The following is a 19768-nucleotide window of genomic DNA, read 5'->3' on the forward strand; positions in this document are numbered from 1 at the left end:
AATCATAAGGGTACTTGTTTCTTCTATTATCTCTGCTGTAGCGCTGAATCCATCCATGACATCTGAAGTCACAGATACATGTAATCCAAATGGTAGTTCTGCTTGGGACACACCCTGAAATCTGAACACCTTTATTAGTATTTTGACGTCTCAAAAGTGGCTTGCTGCTCTAATGCCCAGCTCTACACCTGCTTTTTATTTACTTGGTAGCATGAATAGGAGAGGCACTATCACAGGCGAGAAATGAAAGACTTCACAGTTCCTTCAAGTTCCTAACAAGACTAACATTTTTTTCAGGTGTGTAAGGCCTAAGCAGACTTTCATTTAGCTAACCACATCTTTTAGAATAACATGAGCCATATGTATCTAACCAAATAACTCCCCAAAGCACTTCTCTTGGTTGTACTTGGGCTTTGAATTTTTCTGTGGTTTTACCATTAATCCTCTCCCTTGTACATCTTCTAGAAGTACCTATAGAATTCTGCAGTAGAGCAAGTCTCTACAGACCAACACCATCAGTATACTCAATCCACTTTTTAAAAAAATTTCTTTATTGAGGAATTAATGGTTTAGAGTCAACAGGAAAATACAATAATTTGTACATATGTAACGTCTCAGTTTACCACGTAACAATACAACCCTCACTAGGCCGTCCTCCACCATCATATTCCAGGACCTGAACCTTTCCCTCCACCACCAACCTCCACCTCCCCTCCGTCCACTCCAGAGTCCTTTACTTTGGTTCAATACCCCAATTCCAGTCCAAGTTCTGCTTTGTGTTTTCCCGTCTGTTTTTATTTTTCAACTTCTATGTATGAGTGAGATTGTCCCATATTTTTCCTCCTCTTTCTGGCTGACCTCACTGAACATATTTCATTCAAGTTCCATCCAAAATGAGGTGAAGGTGAATTCACCATTTTTAATAGCTAAGTCATATTCCATTGTGTATATAGACCACAACTTTCTCAGCCACTCATCTGTTGTTGGGCACCTGTCTCAACCTATTTTATAATATCTATCAGATATGGTTCTTACTTTCTCCTATCTCCTCCAACTAGTCCTGTACTCACACTTTGTCTGCCAGCCCAAAACTAGTGGAGCAGTGGACAACCACATAACCTCCTATCACCTCAGTTCTTGTCCTTTCTTTCTTCAGTGTTAATTAGACATTAGTGGTCGCCAAACTACACACAGCAGAAACTAGCACATGGTGGAAGCTATTCATTTCCTTTCTTTGCCCCAGTATACTATGTGTAGCTCCTAAAAAGGAGCCCAATCAGCATTTTAAGGGAACCCACACACTTCAGCAATGTACTTTCACATACTTAAGAAATGAAGTCCCTCTAACAATTAACCCAGTCAGCATTTTAAGGAATCTCACATACTCAAAGCCCATATGTCTATAGTTAGTTTGTGGGTTAACCTACAGCCGCTTTCTCTTGGTGACATTCTCCAATAAACTGATCTTGCCCTTGCGGTAAACTGAATAAGTAGATGACATGCAAAAGTTTAGATATGCATTAAAAGACACTTGACTCGCCCTTTAAAATTTTCTAGAGACTTGAAATTAGATTTGCACTAATTCCAAACATAATCTGTTAGACTTTTAGTTCGTTGAGAGACATGCAATATTAAATCGAACATATGAGTAAAAAATTCAACTTTGCATGATGCCCATATTTTGAAATTGACTGCTTATAATATATCTGGGGGGGGGGGGTTTCGGGCGGTGGCGCAGCAGGTTAAGCACATGTGGCGCAAAGCACAAGGACTGGTATACAGATCCTGGTTCGAGCCCCCGGCTCCCCACCTGCAGGGGAGTCGCTTCACGGGCGGTGAAGCAGGTCTGCAAGTATCTATCTTTCTCTCCCCCTCTCTGTCTTCCCCTCCTCTCTCCATTTCTCTCTGTCCTATCCAACAACGAACAACATCAACAATGGCAATAATAATAACCACAATGAGGATACAACAACAAGGGCAACAAAAGGGGGGGAAAGTGGCCTCCAGGAGCGGTGGATTCATAATGCAGGCACCGAGCCCAGCAATCACCCTGGAGGAAAAAAAAAAAAAGTAGGACTGCAGTCCTACTTCACTAAAAAAAAATATATATATATATATATATATATATATATCCTGTTCTTTGAGAGATAGAGTATATATTAAAGGCTGCATTTACTTCAATAAGGAAACCAGTAAAACTGGCTCAAATGAGTTTTTGACTTACTGACATGTTTATTTTCTAAAAATAATGTGCATTACAATGAACAGAAATATATATATATATATATATTTGCTCTTAATCTTTCGCAATTTAAAATTTACACCGGGAGTTGGGTGGTAGGTAGCACAGCGGGTTAAGCGTATGTGGCGCAAGCGCAAGGACCGGAGTAAGGATCCCTGTTCCAGCCCCCGGAGAGTCGCTTCACAGGCGGTGAAGCTGGTCTGCAGGTGTCTCTCTTTCTCTACCCCTCTCTGTCTTCCCCTCCTCTCCCGATTTCTCTCTGTTCTAACAATGACATCAATAACAACGATAATAACTACAACAATAAAACAGCAAGGGCAACAAGAGGGAATAAATAAATATTTTTTAAAAATCTACACCAACAAAGTGAAAGACAAGCATGGGGTGATTCTACTCAGATATGAAATATAGAGAATTGAACACATGCACATCAAGAAAGATTATGCTTATTGTTGGAGGAGATGAGGGGCACAAAACTTTAGTGGTGTGGAATTATATACCCTTATTAATTTATGAATCTCTAAACCACTATTAAATCATTAATGACATATATATTAAAAAATCTTCTCAAGGGAGTCAGGCAGTAGCATACTGGGTTAAGCGCATGTGGCACAAAGCACAAGGACCAGAGTAAGGATCCCAGTTCAAGCCCCTGGCTCCCTACCTACAGGGGAGTCGCTTCACAAGCAGTGAAGCTGGTCTGCAGGTGTCTGTCTTTTTCTCCCCTTCTCTGTCTTCCCCTCCTCTCTCCATTTCTCTCTGTCCTATCCAACAATGACGACATCAATAACAACAATAATAACTACAACAATAATACAACAAGGGCAACAAAAGGGAATACATAAACAAAAATAAATAAAATATTCTCATTCAAAAAATCTCCTCAATAAAATTATTTTAAAATGTTTGTACTTATAGTGCTCTAAAATATCCTCAACAGTAGTATATCAAACAAAGATGTACGTCTTTGTAGAATACGTTCCTGGATGGTGTTCTAAACAATGATTAGCTCTTTCCTAAGTTGAACTCTTGAATAGCCTCTCTTTACCTAGTTCTAAGACCTGGATATATATATTTTTTCTTTTTTTTCCTAATAACAACCCTTCCTAACTAAATTGTAATGTGGAGCTATGGGAAAAAATTAAGACAAAACACAGTTATACAGCATCAAATATACAACTGAAGAAACTCATAAAAGGAAAAAGTTTTGTTTTAGTTGCTTGTTTCAAACCATCTTATTCTGCAACACTGAGTTGGTGTTTGATAATGTCTAATACTCTCCCCTTTCATCCATGTAATGGGTAGCATCTAGTTCTGATTTAACAGTATCTCCCTTCTTGCTCCACTTGGAATAAACGTCCTAAGAAAAATGATGAAGTTTCATAACCAGACAATTGCAAATAAAAAGTCTAAAAAGGCTTTGAGATACCTCAACTGAGGTTGGAGTAAGAAAAGAAATGACATGTACAAGGAAGTCAGTTGATTAAATTCTTTTACCATAGTAGGAAGCTCTGTTTCTGTTGTCACAATGCAATGAAAACCAGAGTGACCAAGAGAATTTTTTTTATTATAAAATGGAAGTATTGACAACACTATAGGATAAGAGAGGTGCATTTCCACACTGTGCCCACCCCCAGAGCTCCATGTCCCATCCTTTCCCTTGATAGCTTCCATATTCTTTATCCCTCTGGGAGTTTGGAGGCAGGATCATTATGGGATGCAGAAGGTGGGAGGTCTAGTTTCTGTAGTTGCTTCCCTCGCTGAACGTGGGCATTGGTAAGTCAATCCACACTCCTATCCTGTCTCTCTCTCTCCCTAGTGGGACAAGGATATTGGGAGGTGGAGCTCCAGGACACATGGTGGGGTCGTCTGCCCAGGGAAGTCTGATTGGCATCATGGTAGCATCTGGAACCTGGTGACTGAGAGTTAAGATAGAAAGCAGAGCAAATTGTTGACCAATAATGAACCTAAAGGCTGGAATATTGCAGATGTAGATTAGGTGTCTTCATTTTGGAAAAAGCTAGTAGATCTATTTTAGGTATATTCCAAAGGGCCCATGACCTTACTAGTTTTTGCCTGCGCCTGACGTCTAATAGGCAGGTGACCTAAGCTATTCTCTGGGGGGGGGGGTGTCATAGTTGGAAAAAGGACTAGAAAGCTGGATCAGGGAAGAGAGTAGCTCCCAAATATGGGGAGAGTATATAAATATTAACTGTAAACCCCATCAATTTGATCTGGGGCCCATATTCAGCACAGGAGCCTGTGTGACCTCTGCATCCCTGTAGGTCTGAGCTCGCATTCTGTGGTCATGGCCAGGAACATTCCAGGCTGCACTAATTTCAGGACCCATCTTTGTCAGGTGATAGGTTGCCCACACTCACCCTTTGGAGAATGGAACATTTCCTACTATTTTGATCCACATTGAGGGCAGTGTCCTATAGGGCCCACAAAGGGGTCCATTATGTTGTTCCTGATGGAGATGACTGGTGACAGTGGTGAGAGGGGTCTGTTAGAGGTCTACACACATCATGTCTGTGTGGGAATTCCAGGACTGTCTAACTAGGGCCCAAGGAGATGGGGTGGCCTCGTAGTGATTAAAGAATCATCATTAAAGTTTCTTGTCCTTATTCAGCTTTTGTAGTTCTTACTTTGTCTAACAAGATTAGATTTGGAGTGACTGAGGGATGTGTAATAAGAGGTAGGTGAGGAGGGTATCTAGGTATAAGTAGAAATTGTTTGCTGAAAGTTTTGTAGAATTTGTTTGTAAAGCCATCTGATCCTGTACTTTTATTGTTGGGGACCAAGAGAATTTTCCAATGTTGCAACCGTTTAAACCTGGATAAACCCTCAGTTTGTTGTAGATTACTTGAACCTTGCATTGGAAGACTATTTATTTATTTATATTTGATTTCTTTTATTTGATAGGACAGAGATAAATTAAGTGTGTGTGGGGGAGAAATAGAGAGAGGAGATTGAGAAGGGGAGAGAGGGAGAGAGAAAGAGAAGCCACCTGCAACTCAGTTCTACTACTTGTCAATCTTCCTTCACTGCAGATGAGGGTTGGGGGCTTGAACATGGATCTTTGCACATGATGATGTGTGTATTCAACCAAATGTGCTTATATCTGGCCCTAGAAAGACTTAGTTTTATATGCATTGTCAAATGTCAGAAAGATTTCAGTTGAAAGAGTCCTACTTTCCTCCTAAAGTAAGTGAAACAATTGAAAACTTGTTTCCCCTTTGTTTGTTTCGGACAGATAAAATTAAAGGTTTGAAAAGCAATTTTCTTAGTATTTTGCCGTGTTTGGCAAATAAAGTTGAGATTGATAGCACTTGTGTTCTCCCACAGTGTAACTGTTATCCAGGTTTTGAAAGACAAACAGAATCTGAGAATGGCACTTATATGTATTATCCAAAAAAAAAAACCAAAAAGATCATTTCTGTATTTGTGTTTTCTCTTATTCACATATATGAATCCAACTAGAAAGTTTATGAACAACATTTAATGTATAAATCAAAAGTTACCCTTACTTTTAACTGCTTGTGTGGTTTAAATCAGGTTAGTTTGCTTCTCCTCACAGTAGAAAAGTATTTTTCCAAAAGGATTTTGTCTCATCTGAAATAATGATGCAGTTTCTTTTGTTAAACCAGCAGCTTTTCTCCAGTGGAGTTGGATAGTCATCTTGACATTCCAAAGAATTCATTGAAAAGTTGAAGTAAAATTATATTGTCTAAAACAATTATAGATATGTTGGATAAGTGAGAGAAAATAAATGAGCTTATTTTTTTATACAGCTCCTCACTGTATAATATCTACATTTATTTCCTCCTGACAATACTAATAAAATAAGCTTAATTATAACCACAACTTTAAAATTATTGAATTCTAAAAAGAAAAAAACCTAAAAGGCGATACCTTCTCAAACTATTGACACACTTTACTTATGAGGACTGGATTTGGCAAAGAAAACTGAACTTGAAAGATTTATTTAGTTATATGCTTTGATGTGTGGAGATTTTCATGAAGCCAATTAAAACAAATTCTTTACTGTGTGCCAAGGACTCTCCTCAGCACATTTCATGCATTAACTTGTTATTCGTTTTCTCAGTCAGCTTGAGCTTTTGTCATAGAAGAACATAAATTGGGATGCTTCTGGAAGTCTAAGAACTAAGGCTCCACTCTGGCATTATGTGATGCTGGGGATCGAACTCCCAACTTCACGCTTTAAAAAAAAAAAAGTCCAATGCTTTCAAGTCCCTGGTCCCCACCTGCAGGGGAAAAGCATGAAAGCTTTGCAAGTAGTGAAGCAGGGTTGCAGGTGTCTCTCTGTCTCTCTCACTCTCTATGACCCCCTTCCCTCTCAATTTCTGGCTGCCTCTAGTCACTAAATAAATAAAGATAACTAAAAAATTAAAAAAGTTCAAGGCTCTAGTGACTGTACCCCTCCCCGGATCATTATTTATTGACATTATTTATAAAAATAAGATACTAGGGAATGGATTCAAGGCCCTACTCATGGAGATGTGCATGTTCTTTCTAGAGGCTAAACCAGTCCTTGGACCCTAATACTAACTCAGTGAGATAGTAATACAATGAGCAAGTAATATGATAAAAATATTAAATGTGGGGGCTGGGTGGTGGCTCACCTGGTTGAGTGCACAAGTTATAATGTGCAAGGACCTGGGTTCAAGCCCTGGGTCCCCACCTGGAAGGGGAAAGCTTTGTGAGTGTTGGGGCAGAGCTGCAGGTATCTCTCTGTCTCTCTCCCTTTCTACCTCCTCTTACCTTCTTGATTTCTGGCGGTCTCCATTCAATAAATAAAGACAATAAAAAATTAAAGAATATATTGCATAAGTAGTTTTCAAAGACACAAAGGAGATTAAACAGGGGATTAAACCTGGGACTTTGAAGCATCAAGAATGAGAGTCTCTTTGCATAACCATTGTGCTATCTACCCCCACCCTTATTTATTTGTTTGTTTGTTGTTTATCAGAGCACTGCTCAGCTCTGGCTTATGGTGGCTCTGAGGATTGAACCTGGGACTTTTGGTGCCTCAGGCATGAAAGTCTTTTTCGATAACCATTATGCTACCTCCCCAGCCACTTACAGACATTTTTATAGCAACTTTTATGTATTTTATTTTGGAGCAAGATAGGGGCAGAGGCTTAGATGTGAGAGAAAGAGTAAACAAGAGGATAATACTGAAGTCTCCATTACTGTAGTAGAGGTTGGACTTGAACTTGGGTCACGCACATGGCAAAACAGCAAACTACCAAAGTGAGCTATTTTGATGATACCTTGTTCAACTTTTAAGCAACATGAGAAATACCAGGACATTATCAGTTTGCCACTTTTAAAGCATCAGGGGAAAATCTCATTCTAGCAGAGTTTCACCCATACTATGCATTCACATTTCTCTACATATACAATTTTATACAAAGCATTGTAATCATAAAAGTACATTCAATAATATACCTTCTATTTTAAAAGTTAAGTGAACTTCTTTTGTTTTTGTTTTTTTTGCATAGCAATGTGAGAAGTTTCCACTGATTGTATTCCAAAATTTAACTTTCAAGCTTTATTTTTAGTAGAGGTATATTCCTTAATTCTCTAGTAATATATATATATATATATATTTAATTTTAAAACAGTAGCATTCTCTAAATATTTTGTCTTCTGAGAGTTCCAACCTGTAATCTAATTGAAAATAGATAGATGTAATTGGATTAAGATGAGCCTGTATTATATTAGACTGGGCTCTATTTTTTTTTTATTTTCCATTTTTTGCCCTTGTCACCTTTTCCATTATTGTTGTAGTCATCATTGTTGCCATTGGTATCATCATTGCTAGACAGGACAGAGAGAGAATAGAGAGAGGAGGGGAAGACAGAGAGGGGGAGAGAAAGACAGACACCTGCAGACCTGCTTCACCACCTGTGAAGAGACTCCCCTGCAGGTGGGGAGCCGGGGTCTAGAACCAGGATCCTTACTAATGTCCTTGCGCTTCACACCACGTGCATTCAACCCGCTGCACTAAGTCCCAACTCCCTAAATTTGTTATTCTTATAGAAAGAAGAAACTTAAAGAGAGGAAGGAAGGCCAAGCAGTGGCGCACCTGGTTGGACACACACATTACAGTACACAAGGACCCATATTCAGCCCCCAGTCACCACCTGCAGGGGGTGGGGGAGGGGGCTTCAATGCTGCAGCTCTCTCTTATCACCTCCTCACCCCCCCTTTTCCTCTCAATTTCTCTGTATCTTTATCCTTAATAACTAAAAAGGGCTAGGTAGCATAATGGTTATACAGAGTCTCATGCCTGAAGCTCCAGAGTCCCAGGTTCAATCCCCCACACCACCATAAGCCAGAGCTGAGCTTTGTCATGTGAAAACAGAAATAAGAATGGAGTTGTATAACTAAATTAAATGATGCTATGAATTTCCAGGAAGTGACATGTTTATTTATTTATTTATATAATTTCTTTATTGGGGGATTAATGGTTTACAGTTGACAATATAGTAGCTGGTACATGTGTAACACCTCCCAGTTTGCCATATAACAATTCAACCCTCTCTAGGTCCTCTTCTGCCATCATATTCCAAGACCTGAACCCTTCCTCACACCCCAGTCTTTTACTTTGGTGCAGTACACCAACTCCAGGCCCAAGTTCTGCTCTGTGTTTTCCTTTCTGTTCTTGTTTTTCAATCTTCCTATGACACACACAATTTTAAGTAAAAGAAAAAGTAGAAGGGAAAATGATAAAAGATTTCAGGATCCTAAATACTGGATGAAGCAAGTATATGTTGAAGATCTGAAAAGGGTTGAGAGAGAAGCCCGTTTACTTCTGGCTAGCATGGATCACATGCTATCTATCAGAGAAACAGAACGATGCCTGAGGAAACCCTGTGAGAATGGAAGTTAGGTTGCCTTCTTGGAGACCAGTCTCTTACTCAACCACATAAGGTGATTGTTGGTATGCTTCTAAATTCTGCTTATAAGACTTTATGTTTTGATCATCATATTAAGTTCGCTTGTATTGCTTGACGTTGTAGTCTATTTACATAATCATTGTTTTCATTGGTTTAATCCCCATTGGTTTGAGCGCTATTTCCCTTCTCCCTACCCCCTATCCTATGTACTTCCTCTTCCTGACACTTCCGCTTCAGGAGATATAAAAGACAGGGCTTTCTAATGAAGAGAGATTAGATTAGATTAGATTAGATTAGATTAGATTAGATTAGATTGTTGAACTGCATCCCGCAGATTGAACTGCGTTCCCAGCTCAGCCATGAGTCCCTGGTCATCTGTCTCCTGCCCATGAAGCTAGTCCAGCAAAATGGCACCTGAATAGGGACTGGCAGGTGATTATATCCACAACTTGATTTTATTTTTCTCTGAAAACAAGAGATAAAAAAAAAATCTTTCTGGAGTCGGGAGGTGGCACAGTGGGTTAAGCACACATGGCACAAAGTGCAAGGACTGGCGTAAGGATCCCGGTTGGAGCCCCCGACTCCCCACCTGCAGGGGAGTCGCTTCACAGGTGGTGAAGCAGGTCTGCAGGAGTCTGTCTTTCTCTCCCCCTCTCTGTCTTCCCCTCCTCTCTCCATTTCTCTCTGTCCCACCTAACAATGACGACATCAACAACAATAACAATAACTACAACAACAATGAAAAACAACAAGGGGCAACAAAAGGGAAAATAAATAAATATAAAAAAATTTTTAAATCTTTCTTTTCAATAACAAGGATAAGCAAATATTTTTGCAAGTATTTTTACTTTATACTTTTTAAAAAAAATTTTTTTGAATATTTATTTTATTTATTTATTCCCTTTTGTTGCCCTTGTTGTTTTATTGTTGTAGTTATTATTGTTGTTGTCGTTGTTGGATAGGACAGAGAGAAATGGAGAGAGGAGGGGAAGACAGAGAGGGGGAGAGAAAGACAGACACCTGCAGACCTGCTTCACCGCCTGTGAAGCGACTCCCCTGCAGGTGGGGAGCCGGGGTTCGAACCGGGATCCTTATGCCGTTCCTCGCGCTTTGCGCCACCTGCGCTTAACCCACTGCGCTACAGCCTGACTCCCGTACTTTATACTTTTGTACATTTACAAAATGTCATATCAGGGATGTTGATGACACCCCTACATTATTGATACAAGAATACTAATACAAAACAATTGACATATATGAAGCCACTTTGAAAAATAAAATGTGGAGACAGAATATTTAATTTACTGCATGATTCAACCTATTTTTCTAATTTGCTGATGCTATGTTAAGATGTTAATTTTTTTTTCCTTTCTGGACAATGCAAACTGAGCAAAAATACTGGAACACTATTTTGATTCTGCATAAACTTGATGTCACCTCTAGAGAGAGAACGTTTCCATTGCCAGTGATGTTTATAGATGTATGAACACTTATAGTATTCTTCTAGCATTTCTTGAATCATGTGAAAGCACAAGTATTTCCCTTGTGTCTCTATTCACCTCCCTCTATATTTCCTTTTTACTTTAAGCTTTACTAAGGTGACATAAAATATTATTTCAAACAGATAGTAGTAACTGTATTTCCTATGTATAAGCCACACTAATACATGCATAATGAAAATATTACTATTTAACTGAAAAAATGAAAAATGTGAACAAGTTGTTGGAACTATTTCTTGAACTATGTCACATTACCTAGCAATAATAATACTCATGCCAAGAGTTTATATCTTCATCACACATTTAACTGAACATTAAATCCCCCTCAAATCTATATTTTTAAGTTATCTGATTCATAATATTTGAAGTGTAGTTAAACAAAAGTGAATATTAATATACTTTGGCAATTGATAAACTTTAAGACTTAAGCAGATTAAACAGACATATAAATAAGCAGGAATCAAAATACACCCATCCCAAAAGATCTGTGTACACCTATGTTCATTGCAGCATACTTTGTAATAGCAAAAACCTGGAAGCAACCTAGGTGTCCAACAACAGATGAGTGGCTGAGAACATTATGGTATGTATACACAATAGTATTCAACATTCAAGTATTAATAATGAATTCACTTTCTTTAACTCATCTTGGATAGAACTTGAGGAATTGTTTTAACTGAGATAAACCAGAAGGAGAAGGATAAAAATAGGATGATCTCATAATGGACTGAAATTGAGAAATAAGAACAGAAAGGTGAAACACAATGTAGAACTTGGCCTGGGATTGGTGTTTTGCACCAGAGTAAAGGACTCTGGGAGGTGGAGGGTGGGAAGCTTTTAAGTCCTGGTGCATGATGGTGGAGGAGGACCTAGGCTCAGCATGAGGGTGTTTTGCAGAAAACTGAGAAACTTTACATATGTACTAACAACTATATTTGTCCCTTCAATAAAAGCTAAGCAAACATGAATACCTATGATAGGTTTAAAAAAAAAAAAAAAACTTGTGCCAGGTGGTAACTAACCCAGTAGAGAACACTTGTTACAATGTGCAAGGACCCAGGTCAAGTCCTGGGTCCCCAAGTTTCATGAGTGATGAAGCAATGGTGCAGGTCTCTCTCTCTCTCTCTCCCTCTCTATATTCTCTGTCTGTATTAAGTATATATACAACTTGCAAACGTCTCCTTTTGGGTGTTTAACAGATTTCTTTCCAAAATCAAATATATCTTTATTTCTAAGTAATGTTTTTATCTGAAAATGTGAAGGCATTAATCAAATCTCTCTCTCTCTCTCTCTCCACATATACTTAAAAGTTCTAAACACTGTGATTCAGTTCAATTCAATTGTGCCTGCACAATTGAAAGTTTCCAGCTAATTTTAAATTCTGCTTACTTTATTCATTTGGAAGTAACTTTTCAACTAAAGTACTGAATATTGATTGCAGTTCTACATAGGTCAGACTTATGCACACACACACACACACGATCTAGTTTCTAGTGTTCTTTTTCATAATATATGCAAAGAATGACTTATTACCTGTCACTTAAACAAACACACATTTCCTCTAATGTTGGTCATTTCATAAAACTGCCTTTGTAACATACTGAACATTCATCCATATGTAGGCAATCTGCAAACTAGACTTTGGAAATGCTGCCATGCTTTCAGCATATACATGCTTGCCTCCTGCCAACTTTCCACACTCTTTTTACCAAAGAAGTTGCCTAAATTGTTAGTGCAGAATATTTGGAACATAGAATGTCATCCAAAACTATTTTTTCTAATATATTACTTAAAGGGGAAAAGGTCGGAATATTCCAATCAATTGACGCACTGAATCTAACTTATGCACCCAGGAGCTCTAATGTGCGTCATTTCACTATTTTCCATTTGTTTCTAGTGAGATTAACAATTGGGACTTTATGGAATTTATAATCCAAATTAAAATAAAGAGAGAAAATAGATTATGGAAGACTGGTAATTGTAATATTTTGCTTGTAAGAGTCAACTGAAAATACAGCTGAAACATCCTGGGATTGTCAGTGTAGAACTAGCTTTTATTTAATACATTTTTATTAACCTAATAAAATTTTACAAGATTCCTGGGGTCTAGTTCTACAACATACATACCACAGAAGTAACCTCAAACTATTTTTTAAAATATGTACTGCTTTTAAAGAACATCACTAGTGCCATCTTTTCAGAGTATAATGTTGGTCTTGCAGAAATGATGGACAAAATGCTATATAAATGGATTTTCAACACCTACTGTCATTGAAAATAAGATGCAACATTTCCAAAGAGTCTTCCCTGGAAAGAAAAAGTTGATGAAATAAATATTTTCATATATTTATGGAAGAACAACATGTCCTTATAGTGGAACTGGTTAAAATAAAAAAATTCCTCAGGAGTCCGTGGTAGCGCAGCAGGTTAAATGCACATGGCACAAAGTGCAAGGACCAGCATAAGGATACCGGTTCGAGCTCCCGGTGTCCCACCTGCAGGGGAGTCACCTCACAAGCAGTGAAGCAGGTCTTCAGGTGTCTGTCTTTCTCTCCCCCTTTCTGTCTCCCCCTACTCTCTCCATTTCTCTCAGTCCTATTCAACAACGACGACATCAATAACAACAATAGTAACAACAAGGGCAAAAAAAAGGGAATAAATAAATATTAAAAAAATCCTCCCCCCAAAAAAAAAATGAAAACTGAAACAACGATTTTAAAAAGTAAATAATATGGGAGTCGGACTGTAGCGCAGTGGGTTAAGCGCAGGTGGCGCAAAGCACAAGGACCGGCATAAGGATCCCGGTTCGAACCCCGGCTCCCCACCTGCAGGGGAGTCGCTTCGCAGGCGGTGAAGCAGGTCTGCAGGTGTCTATCTTTCTCTCCTCCTCTCTGTCTTCCCCTCCTCTCTCCATTTCTCTCTGTCCTATCCAACAATGACAACAACAATAATAACTACAACAATGAAACAAGGGCAACAAAAGGGAATAAATAAATAAAATAAATATTTTTTAAAAAGTAAATAATATAATATAAAATAAAATAAAACAATTGGAATATAGATTTGGCTTAGTTCTTTCTGGAAGATTTAAATACATGTAAGACTAAAGATAAATTAATTTTTATATTTTGTCTATCTTCTGTCTTAATTTCTTTTGTATCTTTTAGTGAAAATAAATTTTGACAAAATTTGAAGAGTCAATCATTTGCAAATATATAGATGATATTATCATTTTAAGTCTGCTAAGGTGTGATTTCCTGACAGTGAACCTGAAATTAGACTTTAGTGCCTCTTGCCAATATACGCGGATATCTTCGCCCACCCTGTCCAACGCTTGATGTCTTGTCACCCAATCTGGTCCCCTACGCCTACACTGAACGTCTCTGTTCCAGACTCTTGGAAACAGAGTTGGCAGTCAGCTGAGGTCAAGAACAAACACCTCATCACAGACCCCTGCAAGCGTCAACCCGGCTTTGACCTAGCACGTTATGACTGGGCCCTCCTCAATCGCTATCGAACAGGCCATGGCCAGTGCGCCGCTATGTTCCATCGCTGGGGAGCCAGAGACGACCCGAACTGCCCCTGCGGCTACAGACAGACTATGACCCACATAGTCAATGACTGCCACCTCTCCAAATTCAAAGGAGGTCTCGAAACTTTACATTAGGCTCAACCCAACGCTGTTGACTGGCTACGGGAGAAGGGCAAACGCTAGAAGAAGAAAGTGCCTCTTGGAGCATACATATTTGTATTTCCTCATTTCCGCCATGCATTCTTGTTGGTGTTTTACCATTGTAAATATGTTAAGTGCATATCAGTAGAAAGGAGCAAATTATCATTACAAGTACAATGAATACAGAGAGCTACCTTTACACCATCATGCAGATTTATTTAGAACACAGAGTAAGACATTGGTGTGGTTTACTTTCTACAAATACCTCAAAGACTGTGATCAAAAACCTGAAAAGGAGCACTCCTTTCTCATCAGGCACTTCCTTAAGACTTCACATAGCTTTATGCCTTCTATGAATCTAATGTCACTTTGATATCAAAAGTAGAGAGAGATCTATCCAAAAAAGAAAATTAGAGACTGATATCTCTGATGAAGATAGATGCAAAGATCCTAAACAAAAACCTAGCAGTCCGGTGACAACAGTACATCAAAAAAGTTATATACACCATGACCAAGTGGGATTTATCCCAGGGATGCCAGGCTGGTTCCAGATATGTAAATCACTAAATATAATTCAGTCCATCAACAAAAGAAAATCCAGAAACTACAGGATTGCCTTAATACATGCAGAAAAGTCTTTGACAAAATCCAACATCCCTTCATGATCAAAACACTAAAAAGAATGGGGGTAGATGGAAAATTCCTCAAACTAGAAAAATCTATATACATAGTCCAACAGCCAACATCATACTCAATGAGAAGAAACTGAAAGCTTTCTCTCTATAGTCAGGTACGAGACAGGGCTACCAAGTACAATTCAACACAGTCTTGGAAGTTCTAACCGTAGTAGTCAGACAAAAGGAGATAAAAAAAGGATGCATATGGGATGAGAGGAATTCAAACTGTCACTAGTGCTTGAGAATTTCCAGGAGTTTTGGACTGGATTCTTTCAAATTTTCTATATATACTATCATATCATCTGTGAATAGTGACAGTTTGGCTATAGAATCAACATAAAAAGAAATCAATGGCTTTCCTCTGTGCAAACACAAAACCAGAAGAAATCCAGAAATTGATTCCATTTACCATAGCAGCAAAAACAATCAGATATCTAGAGGCAAACTAAACAAAGGAAGTAAAAGACTTTTATGCTGAAAACTAAGAGACATTTTACAAGGGAAAAGTAAAAGATACAAAGAAATGATCTGGGCCCCATATTCAGCTTAGGAGCCTATGTGACCTCTGCATCCCTATAGATCTGAGCTCACATTCTGTTGATGTGGTTTATAGTCAACAATATTTATACTCCTTTCCCATATTACGGAGCTACTCTTTTCCCTGATCCAGCTTTCTGGTCCTTTTTCTAGCCATGACATCATCTTCCCAGACAATAACTTGGATCCACATGCATATCAGATGTCAGGCTCAGGGGTAAAAATATAGTATAATCATAGGCTCTTTGGAATAGAACTAAACTAGGACTACGAACTATGTACAAAATAGAGACCCCCCAACTCTTCATCTGCACTATTCCAGCCTTTAGGTTCATGATTAGTCAACAATTTGTTTGGCTCTATATGTTAACTCCTTTTTTAGCCACTAGGTTCCAGATACTGACATCAACAGGACTTCACTGGGCAGAGGACCCCATTAATGTGTCCTGGAGCTCCACTTCCCCAGGACCCCGCCCCACTAGGGAATGAGAGAGACAGGCTGGGAGTATGGATCAACCTGCCAATTCCCATGTTCAGTGGGGAAGCAATTACAAAAGCCAGACCTTCCACCTTCTGCATCCCATAAAGACCCTGAGTCCATACTCCCAGAGGGATAAAGAGTAGGGAAGCTATCAGGGCAGGGGATGGGATATGGAGTTCTGGTGGTGGTTATTGTGTGGAGTTGCACCCCTCTTATCCTATGGTTTTTGTCAGTGTTTCCTTTTTATAAATAAAAATTTTTTTAAAAAGATACAAAAAATGCAAAGACACCCCATGTTCATGGATTGGAAGAATGAACATTGTCAAAATGACTACTCTATTGAGAGACATATCCATATTCAATAAAATCTCTATCAAGGTACCAACAAATTTCTTCAAGAGAGTGGAATGAGAGATTAAAAAAAAAAGTTTTTCTGGAGACAAAAAATTCCCAAGATAGCTAAAGCCGTTGTGAGGGAAAAGAGCAAGAATGGAGGCATTATGATTCCTGACCTCAAAGCATACTACAGAGCCACTATAACCAAAGTGGCCTGGTAGTGGAACCAACACAGAGACACATAGCAGTGGAATAGAACAGAGCCCAGAAATCAGTTTTCACACCTACAGTCAGCTAGTTTTGGATGACGGTACCTAAAACATCAAATGGAAAAAGGAGAGCCTATTCAACCAATGGTGCTTGGAAAGTTGTTTTGAAACGTGAAGAAGCATGAAAGTGGACCACCACATTTCATCATGTACAAAAGTTAGCTCCAAATGGATCAAAGATTTGGGAGTTAGACCAGAAATCATTTAATACTTAGAAGAAACTATAGACAGAAATACCTTCCAATTAATTTTTTGCAATATCTTCACTGATTATCATTCAATTGCAATGGAAAAAAATAGATCTATAGGATTACATCAAACTTCTGCACAGCAAAGGGAATCACTATCATAGCAAAGAGACTACCCCCCCATGAAATGGGAGAAAGATTTGATGTGTCATGTATCAAAAAGAGAACTGGTAACCAAAATTTGCAATGAACTCACCAAACTCAACAATAAAAAGACAAACAATCCCATTGAGAACTATGGGGAAGATATCAGCAGAATCTTTTCCAAAAAAGAGACCCAAAGGGCCAACAGATATATGGAAAAAAAAAATCTCAAAGTCACTGATAATCAGGGAAATGTAAATATAAACAAGGAGATACCACTTTACACCTCTGATAATGTCGCACATTAAAAAAAGAGGAAAGGGAGTCCAGAGGTAGCGCTGCTGGTTAAGCACATGTGGCGTGAAGCACAAGGACCCAAGTAAGGATCCTGGTTCGAGACCCAGGCTCTCCACCTGCAGAGGAGTCACTTCACAGGAGGTGAAGCAGGTCTGCAGGTGTCTGTCTTTCTCTCCCCCTCACTGTCTTCCCCTCCTCTCTCCATTTCTCTGTCCTATCCAATAACGATGACATCAATAACAACAACAAGTAACTACAACAACAATAATAAAAAAAAACAGCAAGAGCAACAAAAGGGGAAATAAGTAAGTACATAAAAAATTTATGAACCTGAAATGGAATTGGCGTATTGCACCAGAGTAAAAGACTCTGGGGTGGGTGGCTGGGGAGAATACAGGTCCATGAAGGATGATAAATGACATAGTGAGGGTTGTATTGTTAAATGGGAAACTGGGGAATGTTATGCATGTACAAACTATTGTATTTACTGTTGAATGTAAAACATTAAAAAAAAAAGATTAAAAAAAAGAAGAAAAAGTGTAAAAAAGAGAGGGACATGGATTTGTACTCCTCTTATCCTCTGGTTGTGTTGATATTTTTATTTTTTAGATAAATTTAAAAGAGAGAGAGAAACATAAACTGGAGAGGCTGTTGGGAATATTAGTTGTTAATTGCTGGGGGTGGGGAATATAAATTGTTCTAACCCCTATGAAAAACAGTTTGGAGATTCATCAGAACTTTATAAATGGACCTACTTTATAACCTAGCAATTTCTCTTTTTTAAAAATTTATTCCCTTTTGTTGCCCCTGTTTTATTGTTGTGGCTATTATTGTTGTTATTGATGTCATGGTTGTTGGATAGGACAGAGAGAAAGGGAGAGAGGAGGGGAAGACAGAGGGGGGGGAGAGAAAGACAAACACCTGCAGACCTGCTTCATCGCCTGTGAAGCGACTCCCCTGCAGGTGGGGAGCTGGGGGCTCGAACTGGGATCCTTAAGCTGGTCCTTGTGCATTGCGCCACCTGCGCTTAACCCGCTGCGCTACCACCCAACTCCCAGCAATTTTGCTTTTAGGAATCTATCCTGGAAAAACAAAACACCCATCTGAGAAGACCTGCGCATACCAACGCTCAGGACAGCACAGCTGGATGAGAAAACACTGAGACCCCCGTGTGTCTCCTTGAGAACAGTTCATGGGAGCTGAGAAATTGTGCCTATGTGTTTAAAGATTATACCATAAAGCACTAAGCTCCAATTAACAAACAAACAACCAAGCAAACAAACAAAAAAAAAATCCTCTTAGCATCAATATTTAGTTTCTGAGTTAGCAAGAGGATTGTACAGTGGATGCATGGAGGGAGAACTTAATTCACTTAATTTATCTTTATAGTTTTTAGAGTAATTATTGTCTTCAAATTTTGATAATCTGGTTTAGGAATATTATATAGATATGATAAACAAGTGTGTAGTCTCCACTATTCCCAACTCTACTTTGTCTCATCCAGAATATCATTTCATTTTATAAGTTGAGTGTCTGCTGATAATACTTTTAAAAACTTCCTGAATCACAGTACTAGCATGACTCATACCAGAGAAGAGTTTATTTTATGGCTGTGTTGGGAAATTTTAAAGTAAAAAAAAAAAAATCAATGATTATTGAAATGAAGAAACTGATAAAAACCAGGGTGTAACATATGTTTGTTTTTAACAGGATATGGTAGCAATAGGTAGTCACATAAACATAAAAATTTATTACTCTGTGTGGAATTGTACCCCTCTTATCCTATGATTTTTGTCAGTGTTTCCTTTTTATAAATAAAAATTATTTTTTAAAAAATTATTACTCTGTGGTTTAAAGTCAAAAGTGAGAGAAACTCAACAAGATTATTTAAGTCACTTTATTTTTTATATAAATTGTTAAGTATTTTATTTGTTTTTTATTTTATATTTGAGAGAGATGCAGAAAGAGAAAGACCAGAGAGAAATACCAGAGCACTGCACAGCTGTGACTTTTGGTGGTGAGGGGGATTGAACCTGGGACGTCAGAGCCTCAGGCATGAGAGTCTCTTTGCATAATCATTATGCTATCTACCCCTACCCTAGAAGTCATTTTAATAGTCTAAGTACAAGTTAAAAATAAATTTGAGCAACCCAGGACATAGACCACTAGAAAAAAACATTAAATTCTCAAGTCCTGGCATCACATGTGCCAGATTGATGCCACCCCTTTCTCTCTTTCATTTCCTCTCTCTCCCTTTTAGGATCCTTCTCTCTCATGTGAATAAATAATATATTAGAATAAATTTATTCCTTAGGACTATTTCTAGCTCATCTAAAATAGACAAAACTAGATTCTCTTCAGATCAACAAATAAGATAAAACAGTTTTATCCCTTAATAATTTATACAGAATGGATCAAAATGTAACTACCTATATAAAATACAAAATTAAAGTTTGGTTGAAATCTTTTCACTTTGATCAATTTCTATTTTTCCTA

The sequence above is a fragment of the Erinaceus europaeus genome, chromosome 12, assembly GCF_950295315.1.
Source record: "Erinaceus europaeus chromosome 12, mEriEur2.1, whole genome shotgun sequence".
Lineage (NCBI taxonomy): Eukaryota > Metazoa > Chordata > Mammalia > Eulipotyphla > Erinaceidae > Erinaceus > Erinaceus europaeus.